The 12428-nt window shown below is 37.6% G+C and overlaps 1 protein-coding gene across 3 annotated transcripts in view; it reads left to right on the top strand.

Annotated features, from left to right (window-relative positions):
- SESN1 (sestrin 1) overlaps positions 1-12428 on the top strand; it is a 103817-nt gene that overhangs the window by 41903 nt on the left and 49486 nt on the right. The window contains exon 1 of one of the 3 annotated variants that reach the window (XM_019658987.1): positions 12373-12391. The exons of the other annotated variants lie outside the window; for them this stretch is intronic. The gene's annotated coding sequence lies outside the window, so the exon portion shown is untranslated. Of the gene's footprint in view, positions 1-12372; positions 12392-12428 lie in introns of those variants that run through there. 3 annotated transcript variants of the gene reach the window in all.

Raw genomic sequence — 12428 nt, 5'->3', positions numbered from 1 at the left:
TGTGGAGGGCAGTGTCACTGGCCTTCATATGTGGGATACGAACCGGGGCTCTCTGGCGTCTCAAGCCAGTTCTTAACCATAGCGCCACTCAGCCGGCCCTAACCTCTGTTTCTTAATAGAAGTTCATGTGTCAATCAGTTGTTTAGGACTCAGGTTATATAGTCCTACCTATAAGCGGTATTAATCCTTGGTGATTAGCTTCAAGGATCAGCTCATGGGGGAAAAAAGTATTCAGCTCATTCTTACTTGAAAAGTAATTAAACAATTTTACCATAACAATCTGCCACTTATAATGTTCCTATGGAAATATGCATTTAGAGCAGCGATTCTCAACCTTTCACAGGGGTCGCCTAAGACCATCAGAAAACACATATTTTCGATGGTCTTAGGAACCGAGACACCGCTCCTCTATCTGTCTCCAGGCCCACATGCAGATACACCCACATACGAGTACCCGGCGACCCCTGTGAAAGGGTCATTCAACCCCCAAAGGGGTCGCGACCCACAGGTTGAGAATTGCTGATTTAGAGGATCACATTTCCCTTATCTAAGCAGTACAAGCTGTGTGTTTTCCTTCTTGCCTTCCCAGTCTAGACTGGGATCCAAAGATTGGAAAGTGGGGATGGGAAGGAAGGGAGTCTATCATGTCTTGTTAGGGAGATCACTTTATGGGTGGTGTAGAGGCCTGACCATTGCACTGTACATCTGAAGCTGCTGTTGAATAATATTATATGTCAATTATAATTTAATAACATATATAGTCACAGGATGTGGAATATAGTGTAGGAATGGAGTCAGTGGAATTGTAATAGATATGTATGATATTGGGGGAGGGGGACAGTGAATGGAGGGAGGGGCGTTGTCACTTTGTGAGGGGTGAAAAGGATAACTATTGCATTGTTTTGTACACCTGAAGCTAATAATAATAAAAAAATAATTAAAATAAAGTAAGGGAGAGTAGTGGTGATTATTTGTTGGCACCAGTATTTTTTTAATTTCACATGCTTACTAAAAAAGGATAGCTTTCTTGGAAAATTGCTTATTCTGTGGTCAAAACTAGAAAGCAGAGCACTTGCCTTCAGGCTTAGAAACTTTAGTTAAGCATTGTGTTATGTCTAACGTTGTGATTTGGGAGATGGGAGGGAACTTCTGCTTTCCCATTTGTATAGACAAGCTATTTAAATGTTGGAGACTGCTTTGGTGTTTGTCTCCCTCTCTTGGGAAGCTAATTTCATCAATCCTTTAGACCATTCCAACTAACTTTATTCCTCTTGCAATAAGTTTTATACATTTAAAGTCTGTTTTTAATTTTAAAGAGTTGCCATACTGTCTCAGTCCTTAGCAAGCGGGTAAATCTATGACATTCTATCAACTGAAATGTCTTTTTAATGATAGAAAATATTTCATGCGTCTTTTCTAAGTTGAGGACGTGTTTACTGCCAACTGATAGGTGCTGTTGCAGACAGATGCCACCTCCGTTGATAGCACAGTTGGTCAGTCCTTGAGCAACTCCCAGTTGGTCCAGTTCCTGCTCTACTTAAACACATTTAGATGTGAAGTTCCTCCCTTTGCTGGCCGTCTCTAAGGGATAAGAGCAGGGTTATGACATGACCCACAACCTGTTGAAAATTGAAAAAGTGGTTAAGTCAGATGCCTGATTACCATTTTGGCTTTTTCGCTGAATTGGTCAATATTTTTACTTCAAATGAAACTCTGTGGAGTTTTAGAAATCAGTTGGTCTTGTACTTACCACCTTTCCTTTATTCTTGTTTTCATTTGTTGTATTTTACAGCACTATTTTATTTATAAATCCTCACTTTGAAATTTCTTTTAAAGCTTTTATGCCTAGGTTTCAAACCAAAGTCAGACTTGTAGTTTTATTTACTTCCTCTTCAATGGATATTTATGTTTCCTTTGACATTTAATTCCTATGATGCAATTTCCCTGTTGAAAAAAATTTTTAAGTTCTATGTAAGTTAGCTTCCTCTCAGTTTTGTTATTTATATATAGCCATATGTATATGTGGCTTCAATATATGTATTATATATCAATAGATATGAATGTATAATATATTAACAGAAATAATATCCACTCTTTTTTTGATGCCAACTTTCCCTGCCCTAATGTATCCAGATGTTTTTAATCTCTTATAGAGATTATGGCTATCATTCATTCATTCATACATCCTACAGAGGTTTGTTGAAAGACAGCTCTGTGCAAAGAAGTGTGCTAAGGAAAAGGGATAAAAATACTATGTTCCAGCCCCTGTCCTCAAGAGACTATTTAGTGGAGAAAATAGAGAAGTAAACAGGTAAAATGTTTTAAGTACTCATCCCCTCCCTTTTTATAACTCTCAACTTTACATATTGGAGGATGATGATAGCCTAGGATCTGTAGCTATATGGCAGTGGAATAAATATTTGATAGGCCATAACTGGAATCTGGTCCCTTGCCTTTAATACATATAAATTTTGAATTATGTGACCAGTGATTTGGGTTTTATTTTGCATTTGCAGGGTTTGCCATTAATAGTAATTAATGCCTCTCCTATGACCCCTCCTATCTGTACATCAACAAATACCAGTTTACCTCTTTTTTTCCCTACAACCCTTTTGGTACACTTAGAAGTTGATTTCTGTTTCATTGATGTTACTATTTCTTAGTGTTTTAAATTGGAAATATCTTGCCTCATGAAGCTTTAAATTATTATTATTAAATTATGAAGTGTTCTCATCTAACGTTTGTTTGGAATCATGCCATTGCCAATCCTATGCCAGCGGTACTGTTTTTTCCTGTTCTGTTGCACCTTGTAGTGAAATCTGCAAATCATCTTTCCCACCTAGAATAACTACAACTTATCTTCCTGGAATTTAAAATGGTATGGAGGAAGAATGGGAGGGCAGGTTTGAAATAGAGATAAGTAATTTAGCTGGTAAGAATTTAAAACATTAGGTTAAAAATAAAGCATGGCTGTATTAAGGATGAAGATAAAATTTGATATAGAGAATTGTCCTACTTTTGGGACAATTGGCCAATTACTCTTGGGCTGGTCCCACTTTTATCTCCTATGGAAGGAATTCTCTCCCTTCAGAGATTAGAAATGCCTCTATGGAAAATTTCAAGAGGCCCTTCCTTGCTGATCTTATGTTTGGGTTAAAGGGAGAGGCTAGGGAAGGTGGCTGGCTGCCTTTTCAGAGCAGAGCCTTAGTTCCTAGGCAGTAGCTATATATTAACAACAGCCTTTTAGAAGTAGTCCACTGCTTTTGTTGATTAAACCCTGTGGTGCAATACTGATGATGCAGATCTCAAGTCAAATAGGCAAGGTAAGTGGAGGGATGTTTCAAGAAGGTGGATCCTCAATTCACTCACCTGAGATAACTTGCTTGCACCACCTATAAGCAGGGCCAGTTGGGGGCAGCTGCATGTTTATTTAGGCCTTTGCATCTTGGAAGACAAAAGATTAAGGGAGGTCCTCTTTTTCTTTTTTTTTTTTAACACTTTAAACTTTTTATTTAAATAAAAAGCTCATTCACTCTTCTGGGAGCTTGCACTGTGAAATTAAAAACTGCATAGGTTTTTTTCCTTTTAAATGCAACCGAACATATAATGGAGAACATTAATTTTGTTTTGTTCTTTTTTTGGACTAGAACTATGGGTTTTACTTTCCTCTCTTTTGATTAAAGCTATGTTGTGGAGGGGCCAGACTAATGATCGGGAGCAAAGAAAGGGGCCAGAAAGCTGATGTTCTCAGGCCTCTCCCCTCCTTATTTCAGCCCAGAGTCCGGGAAGTGAGGCCTGTTACCCAAGAGAAAAGGGCCTTTCTCCAGACCTTGATATTTTCCTTTATTTATTTATTTTAATTTATTTTTCAATCACAGTTGACATACAGTATTATATTAGTTTCAGGTGTACAACAGTGATCAGACATTTATATAACTTACAAAGTGATCACTCCGGTAAGTCTAGTACCCATCTGACACCATACATAGTTATTACAGTGTTATTGACTGTATTCCCTATGCTGTACTTTACATTTCCGTAAGAGAGGTCCGTTTTTGTTTTTTTTAAAGATTTTTATTGGGGAATTGGGGGAAGGGGAACAGACATTTGCTGTTTTGTTCTTCAGTCTAGTTGTGGAGGACGTTGCTTCACTGGTCCAAGTTGGCACCATCATTGCGCTCTTCCCTGGCGAGGCAGATCAGTCGCCGGCTTCTGGACGGCCGCTCACAGAGGCTACTGGCTGCTCACGCTGGCTGCTGGCTACACACAGTAGCCCATGGCAACCCACTGCCACAGGGGCTGCAGCCTACGCTGTTGCCGGTGACTCACGGCAGCCCAGCTCCAGGTTGAGCTGTTGTTCAGCATCTTAGCTGCAGAGGGCAGTGTCACTGGCCCTCATATGTGGGATCCGAACTGGGGCCCTCTAGCGTCCCAAGCCAGCTCTTAACCATTGCGCCACTCGGCAGGCCCAAGAGAGGTCCATTTTTGAAGGGCGTTCTTCTTGTCAGTGTTTCACTGAGTGTTAAGAGTAAAAATATTGCATCAGATTTTACTCCTTATGTTCCACAATGTGTGAATTATTGAATGTTGAGGCACTGGTTTTTCTTTTCGAGCAAAGGATGGGATACACTTTTTTCAACCAATACAGATTCAAAATCAAATTCTTATTCTCACCCAGAGTTCTTCCACATCTTGCCTCACATCAGTTTGTTTATTAAGACATATTTATTGAGTATCTACTCTGTGCACTGAGGAAACAGATAAGGCAAAGGCCTCACTCTCAAGGAGTTCACCCACAGGTGGATGAAAAAAAAAAACAAGTAAACAGGCTGTTGTCCTACATCGTGAAGCGCTCTGAGAAAGGCTGTGCAGAGGGCTTTGGATGGTCAGAAATGAGAGGGCACAGAAGGAAAGGTCTTGGAAGGCTCTATAGAAGAGTAAAGCCTCACCTGCGTCCTGAAGCCTGACTGAAGAGCAGCCACTTGAAGAGGTGGGAAGTAAGGTGCTCTAGTGAAGGAGATTAGCATATACAAAAGCACAGGATCATGAGAGCTACCATGTTTGAGAAACTAAGTTGAACTCAGTATGATTGCAGAGGTAGGTAGAGACAAGATCCAAAAGGGAATTATATGCCATGTGAAGAATCGGGATTTTATTTTGAAAGTTAAAGGGAACCTATGAAGGATGGTAACCATCATCAGATCTGCAATTTAGAAAGATTGCTGCAGTGTGGAGAATAGTCTGGAAGGTGGCACGGACAACAAGACAGAAGAAAGGCTGTTGATATAATCCAGTAGAGACCAGGACAGGAATCAAATTGATGGGGTTAGGGTTGATGGTAAGGGGATAGATTTGACAGTTTTTAGGATGTGGGATATTTAGAACTTGGCAAGAGATTAATAAGGGAGTCAGAGAAGTCTAGGAAAGGACTCTCAGGTTTTTCTGCATTGGAGAACTAGATGTATGGTGAGGCTTTCATGAAGATAGAGAATATACGAGGTAGTGATATGGTGGTACGGGTGGGGGGGGAAGTGATGAGTTTGGCTTTTAATGTGTTGGATTTGAGATGGCTGTGGGATACCAGATAGCTGTGTAATATTATTAGGTAGCTGGTTACATGGGCCTCAAATTCAGGAGAAAGGACTGAGATGTAATTACAGCCTTGATCAGCATTCACTGTTGAAGTTATGCAAGAGTGAGATCACTGAAGAAGATGTACAGTAAGAAGGCTGATGATGGATGGAATACTGGAGAACATCTGTTTATAAGAAGAAAGCAGAGGAAGAAGAATCCATAAAGGGGACTGGCATTGAATGAGCAGAAATAGAGGATGAAGCCTGAAAGACTATATTATCCCAGGTAGTAAGGGAGGAGAGATTTCAGCAAAGTATTGGTCAACATTGTCAATTGTGGGAGAAGTAAAGTAAGTCAAGACCTGTGTGATATCAATGCCTGGGCTGGAGGTAGAAGAAGGAAATAATGGGGCAGTGTCTGATAGACCTGAGAAGAGGAAAACCCTGAAATAGCCAAGGAAGACTCATTGGAAAATATGGCAGGCCAATTTGCAATAAGTAGCTGAAATTGGGAGGAATTCTGCTCATTCCAAAAGTAGGTGAGTGCAGGAGGCCCACTGTAAGAAGACCTGAAGAGGCTGGAGCAGTATAGCTTTTTTGAACTCTCAAAACTGACCTTTTAGTGGCTTCTTTCTAGGACAGGTTCCCATATTGAGGAACAATTGCTGGGCGTGAATAAAGACTGAGCAGAATAGGGACAACAGATGAAAGGAAGCATATGGGAGGGAAGACTGGAGGCCAAAGAGCTGCAGGAAGCGAAGCTGCCATAGTTCTGAGCACTATACAAAACCAACAGAAAGGAGTTCTGTGAGGTTAGAATGTTCCTGCTTTGTTCAAAAAGTTCAAGAAAGCCAATTTCACATAAAAATGAGGAATATACAAGTTATAGTAAGAAAAAAGAGAATAAGGAGTTAAATAATATTGCTACAGACAATGAAAGTATGCTTGAAAGATTAACCAAATACTGTAACCTACTATTTGAAAACAAGTTAAAAGACATTAAGAAAATGATTCAATAAATGAAAGAACAACAAAAATCAGACTTAGAAAAACTCCAAAGTGAGGGTAACATAACTCTGCAAAGAATTAGAAAAGAACAATCATTTTAAGAAATGGCTTAAACTAGAAAGAGAACAAGATCAAATAAATAATGCCTTAAGAGAAACAGAAAGTGAAAAGAAGAAAACTTTAAAAATAGAAGAGAAAGAAAGAAAAAACTTAAAAGTATTTGTGAGAAGAGACATATTAAGGATAGGCAGAGAAGATCCAACATACAGATAATAAAAGCCACTGAAGAACTAATCAGAGCAAGGGAACTGAATAATACTAAAAACTACATTTCAAGAAAACTTTTCTGAAATAAAAAAATAAAAAACAACTATGCACTGAAAGAATATAACACGTGCCAAAGAATATTGACCCAGAATGACCATTACCAAGATATAGTCATATTAACTTGTAAGGGGGAAAAATTACATTATTATTAGACTTTTCGATAACACTACCAGAAGAAAATAGAGCGACATATTTAAGATACTCCATGAACGTGTGAGACAAGGATTTTCTAACTTTCAAGTATAAACAACTGTTATCAATATGTAAGAGCTCAGACAATCTATTTCCTATGATCACTCCCTGTAGAATCTACTTAAGAATGAGCTTCTGACTACCAAAATGACTAGAGACATCAACTAGGTGTGCTTATTACTGCTAGGGTGTCATTCATTGCTTTTAGGCATTCTCAGCAGACAGAACAATGAAATATATGTGTATACTAACCTGTATATATGCATATATCTATAAATATTTCTATATGTAGCCATCTCTGTCTATATTAAGCTAAACATGAGGTGGTAATGATGTCTCTAATTCCAATCCATTACTACATGGATCATTCTAGATCCCTTCCCTTACCTACCTATAAATTCCCACTCCAATAGTGAGAAATCTGGCTCATACCATCCACCATCCATTTACTTAATTATTCAATTTCAGTATACTCATACATGTATAGCAACTGCCAAATTGTTAACCAGTACCCCTGTGGGAAACAGCTTTATCAGTGAGAGTACAGTGTTTACAGGTAGTCCCTTTTGCTTTACTCTTACAGACTACTCATTTTCAAAGTTACTTGAATCAGCACATCTTCCTCCACCCGCTTCAAGTGAGGTTGTTTCATACATTTGTAATTCAGTTAGATTCACATGTCACAATTTGTATTCCTTCCTGGGTTCCTTCAACCTTCCAAATGATTTATTAAAAATTTTGTTCATTAAGTTTGACTTTTTGTGCCGTAAAGTTCTTTGGGTTTTCACAAATGCATAATGTAATAGAGCTACCATTGCAGTATCATACAGGTAATTCTGCCACTTAAAAAATTCCCTGTGCTTCACCTACTCAATCTTACCTTCTTCCTCCAAACCCCTGGCAACCACTGATCTTTGCACTGTCTCTATAGTTTTGCCTTTTTCCAGAATGTCATGTAATTGGAATCATGCAGTATGTAGCCACTGCAGATTGGTTCTTTTCATTGGCAATTTGCACTTAAGGTTCATCCATGCCTATCTGTGGCTTGATAGCTTATTTCTTTTTATCACTTAATAATACTCAGTTGATGGTTGTATGGCAGTTTATCCATTCATCTATTGAAGAACATCTTGGTTGCTTCCAGTGTTGGGCAATTAAGGATACAGCTGCTATAAATATTCATGTGCAGATTTTCAAATCAGTTGCATAAAAGCCTAGGAACATGATTACTGGATTATATGGTAAGATTATTTTTAGCTTTATGAGAAACTAAGAAACTATCTTCCAAAGTGACTGTACCATTTTGCATTCCTAGCAGCAATGATTGTTCCACATCCTCACCAGTGTTGGGTATTGTCAGTTTTTTAAAATTTTAGTCATTCTAATATGTATATGATGATATCTCTTGGTTATTTAAATTTGCAATTCCTTGATGACAAATGATGGTTGAGGATTTTTTTTTCCACATGCTTTTTTCCATCTCTGTATCTTCCTTGGGTAAGGTATATGTCTAGGTCTTTTGTCCCCTTTTTAAGTGGGTCATTTTCTTATTGTTGAGTTTTAAGCTGTTTTTTAAATACATAGTTTAGATACAAGTCTTTTATCAAATACAGCCATGCATAACTTAATGACAGGGATGTGTTCTGAGAAATGCGTCATTAGGCGATTTCGTCATTGTGCAAACATTGTAGAATGCACTTACACAAACCTAGATGGTATAGACTACCACACACGTAGGCTATATGGTAGAGCTTATTTCTCCTCGGCTGCAAATCTGTATAGCATGTTACTTTACTATAGGCAGTTGTAACACAATATCAAGTATTTGTGTATCTAAACATAGAAACATCTAAACATAGAAAAGGTACAGTAACAATACAGTATAAAAGATACAAAATGGTAAGCCTGTATAGGACACTTACCATGAATGGAGCCTGCAGGACTGGAAGTTGCTCTGGGTGAGTTAATGAGTGAGTGGTGGGTGAATGAAGGCCTAGGACATTACTGTCCACTACTGCAGATTTATAAACACTGCCCCACAAACCCTCCCCCTGCCTCCTTCTGACAGGGTCAGAAATAGAACATCGAAGCTGTCAATGCTATTCCATGAACAGGGATGTGGGCTGGATTGATTGGAAATATTAAGGAGAAACTGGCTGAGTGAGGCATCCATCGCCAAATTGTGACTGTCAGGAGGGAGTGGAAAGGTCGCCTGAGGGGGGAGGGGGGTTGTTACTTTGTGAGGGTGAAAAGGGTAACTATTGCATTGTTCTGTACACCTGAAACTAACAATAAAAAAAAATTAAAAAAAAAAAAAGAAATCAATATGGAGAGATAAAGAAACACAGGGGATTGTCATGGAAATGTGGTTTTGGCTATTGCATGTTAGAACAGTGGTCAGATTAAGGAACTGTGTTGTATTTATTTTTTTTAAAATGGTGTTTTACATGGAGAGGGTATAGAACTGAGGACTCAATATTTTGACTTTGGAAAAATTTTTTGGTTCCATTGACCCTATCTGGCACAAAGGTCTCTTTCTGGCATTGAATTAATGGAAAACATAAAATATATTTATGCTTTACATCATTACAGCCTGAAAGTATTTCCAAAGTACGGGGACAGGCTGGCCTGACACTACCCCAGAAAGCTTTTACTTAAAGTGGCAGTGACACTTAACACTTGTTAAGGTAGCTCCTGTGGACCTGTGTCCCTGTACAGGATCTTAGGTCCTCAACAAAGAATTTATAGCAATGTACTCTGAAGACCATCAAGCTAGATCTGAGAGGGCTGTAGTGCCCTCTGAATATGTACTTCTGGGGGACAGGCTCCTTTGTGCTAAAGAGGTCAGTGGCTGACAGGCTGGGATGGAATCTGCACTTTAAGTTGAGGTGCTGTGAGTGAGAGGGAACCTGTTGCCAAACCCCAGATATACTGCTCCCATCAGACAAAAATTTCCTCTGGAACCACATATCCTTCCATTTCTTACAGGAATTCAGCTCCATTATAATCTTATGGAACCACCGTCATATATATGGTCCATTGTTGACTGAAACATTGTTATGCAGCACAAGATATTTTCTCCTATTCTGTGGCATGTCTTTTCATTCTCTTAAAAATGTCTTTCTCAAAACAGAAAGTTTTAATTTTAATAAAGTAAAACATCAATTTTTTCTTTAATGGCTCATGCTTTTGGTGTTGTATCTAAAAAGTCATTGCAAAATCCAAAGTTATCTAGTTCTTCTGTTTTCTTTTAGAAATTTTTTATAGTTCTTTGTGTTAATTTTGTTAAAGGTGTTAGGTCTAAGTTTCTCTCTCTCTCTCTCTCTCTCTCTCTCTCTCTCTCTCTCTCATATAGATGTCCAGTTGTTCCAGCATCATTTGTTGAAAAAGTTGTCTTTTCCTCATTGAATTACCTGGCTCCTTTGTCAATGTTCAATTGACTATATTTTTATGGGTCTATTTCTGGACCCTCTACTATGTTCCATTGATATATATGTCTATTCTTTTACTAAAACCATGTTCTCTTGATTACTGTAGCTATATAGTAACTCTTGAGATCAGGTAATGTGACTGTTCTTCAGTGTTGTGATGACTATTCTGGGCCTTTAGCCTTTTCATGTAAACTTTAGAAGCAGTTTGTTGATATCTACAAAATAGCTTACCAGGATTTCGATTAGAATTGTATTGAACCTATAAATCAAGATGGGAAGAATTGACATGTTAACAGTATTGAATTTTCTAATTCATAAACATGGAGTATTTCTCCTTTTTTTTAGATCTTTCATTAGAATTTTGTAGTTTTAGGCATATTGATCCTATTCATATTTTGTGAGATTTATAACTAAGTATTTTCTTTTTTTCTGTGCTATTGTAATCTTTTAATTTCAAATTAAATAGCTCATTGCTGGTATATAGGAAAGCAACTGACTTTTGTATATTAATTTTGTACCCTGGATTTTTTTGTGAATTCCTTGGGATTTTCTGTGTAGACAATTGTGTCATCTGCAGATAGAAACAATTTCATTTTTTCCTTTCTGATCTGTATGCCTTTATTTCCTTTTCTTACATTATTACACTGACTAAAACTTCCAGTACTATCACTGAGTTAGAGTGGTGAGAGTGGACATCCTTGCCCTATTTCCAGTCTTAGGGGAAAAGCATTCAGACTTTCACCACCAGATATAAAATCCACTGTAGGGTTTTTGTAGACACTATTGAATTGAAGAAACACCCTGTCTGTTCCTACGTTTCTGAAAGTTTGTTGTTTTTTTAAATCATGATTCAGGGTTGAATTTACCGAAATACTTTTTTACATCAATTGATATAATCATGTGGTTTTTCTTCTTTAGCCTGTTAATATGGTGGATATATTGATTGATTTTCAGATATTGAACCAGCATTCATTCTTGGAATAATCCCACTAAGTCATGGTATATAATGCTTTTGAAATATCACTGTCTTCTATTTGCTTATATTTTGTTATGGATTTTTGCATCCATATTCACGAGGGTTTTACTTTTCCTTTTTATCCCTACAGCTTTTGTCTGGTTTTGATTTTTAATATTTGTTTGTTTTATAAAATAAATTGAGAAATGTTCCCTCCTCTTTTATTTTCTGAAAGAGATTTTATAAAATTGATGTTAATTCTTCTTGAAAACTTTAGTAGAATTATCCAGTGAAAGCATGATTTTTGTCATTTTGGGGAGTTAAAAAAATTACAAATTCAATTTTCTTAATAGTTATAGGACTATTCAAGTGATCTATTATATAGTAGGAGTTGTGGTGGGAATTCATCCATTTCATCTAAACTGTCAAATTTATGAGTATAGAATGTTTATAGTATTCCCTTATTATCTTTTGGTCTGTGCAGTTCTTTAATGATAATCCTCTATTTCATTCCTAATATTGGTCATTTGTATATTCCCTATTTTTTTCTTTGTCAGTCTTGCTATAGGTTTTTGATTTTTTTTCTTTTCTAAGAACCTGCACTTTGTTTCAATGGTTTTGCTTTATTGTTATTCTGTTTTCAGTTTCACTGAAGTTTGCTTTTATCTTTATTTCCTTCCTTTTGCTTGCTTCTCAGTTTATATGAGGGTAGACGCTTACATTGTTTTTTTGAGAATTTCCTTTTTCTTAATGTGTGGGCTGTGTTGCAAGTCCTGACTCTTCTCCTAGGCCTCCTCCAACACCACCCAAGCGGTGAAGGAGGGATGGATACTCACTGCTTGTGGTGTGAGTGGACGTCCAGGTTCCCATGTGGTCTCCTCCACTGATATTTCAAGTGGTGTAGGGTAAGGAGCATTACTGCCCAGAGGGGATGAAAGCCCA

This window comes from Hipposideros armiger, unplaced genomic scaffold (genome assembly GCF_001890085.2).
Source record: "Hipposideros armiger isolate ML-2016 unplaced genomic scaffold, ASM189008v1 scaffold_292, whole genome shotgun sequence".
NCBI classification, from domain to species: Eukaryota; Metazoa; Chordata; class Mammalia; order Chiroptera; family Hipposideridae; genus Hipposideros; species Hipposideros armiger.
This window is presented reverse-complemented; position numbering and strand designations above follow the sequence as displayed.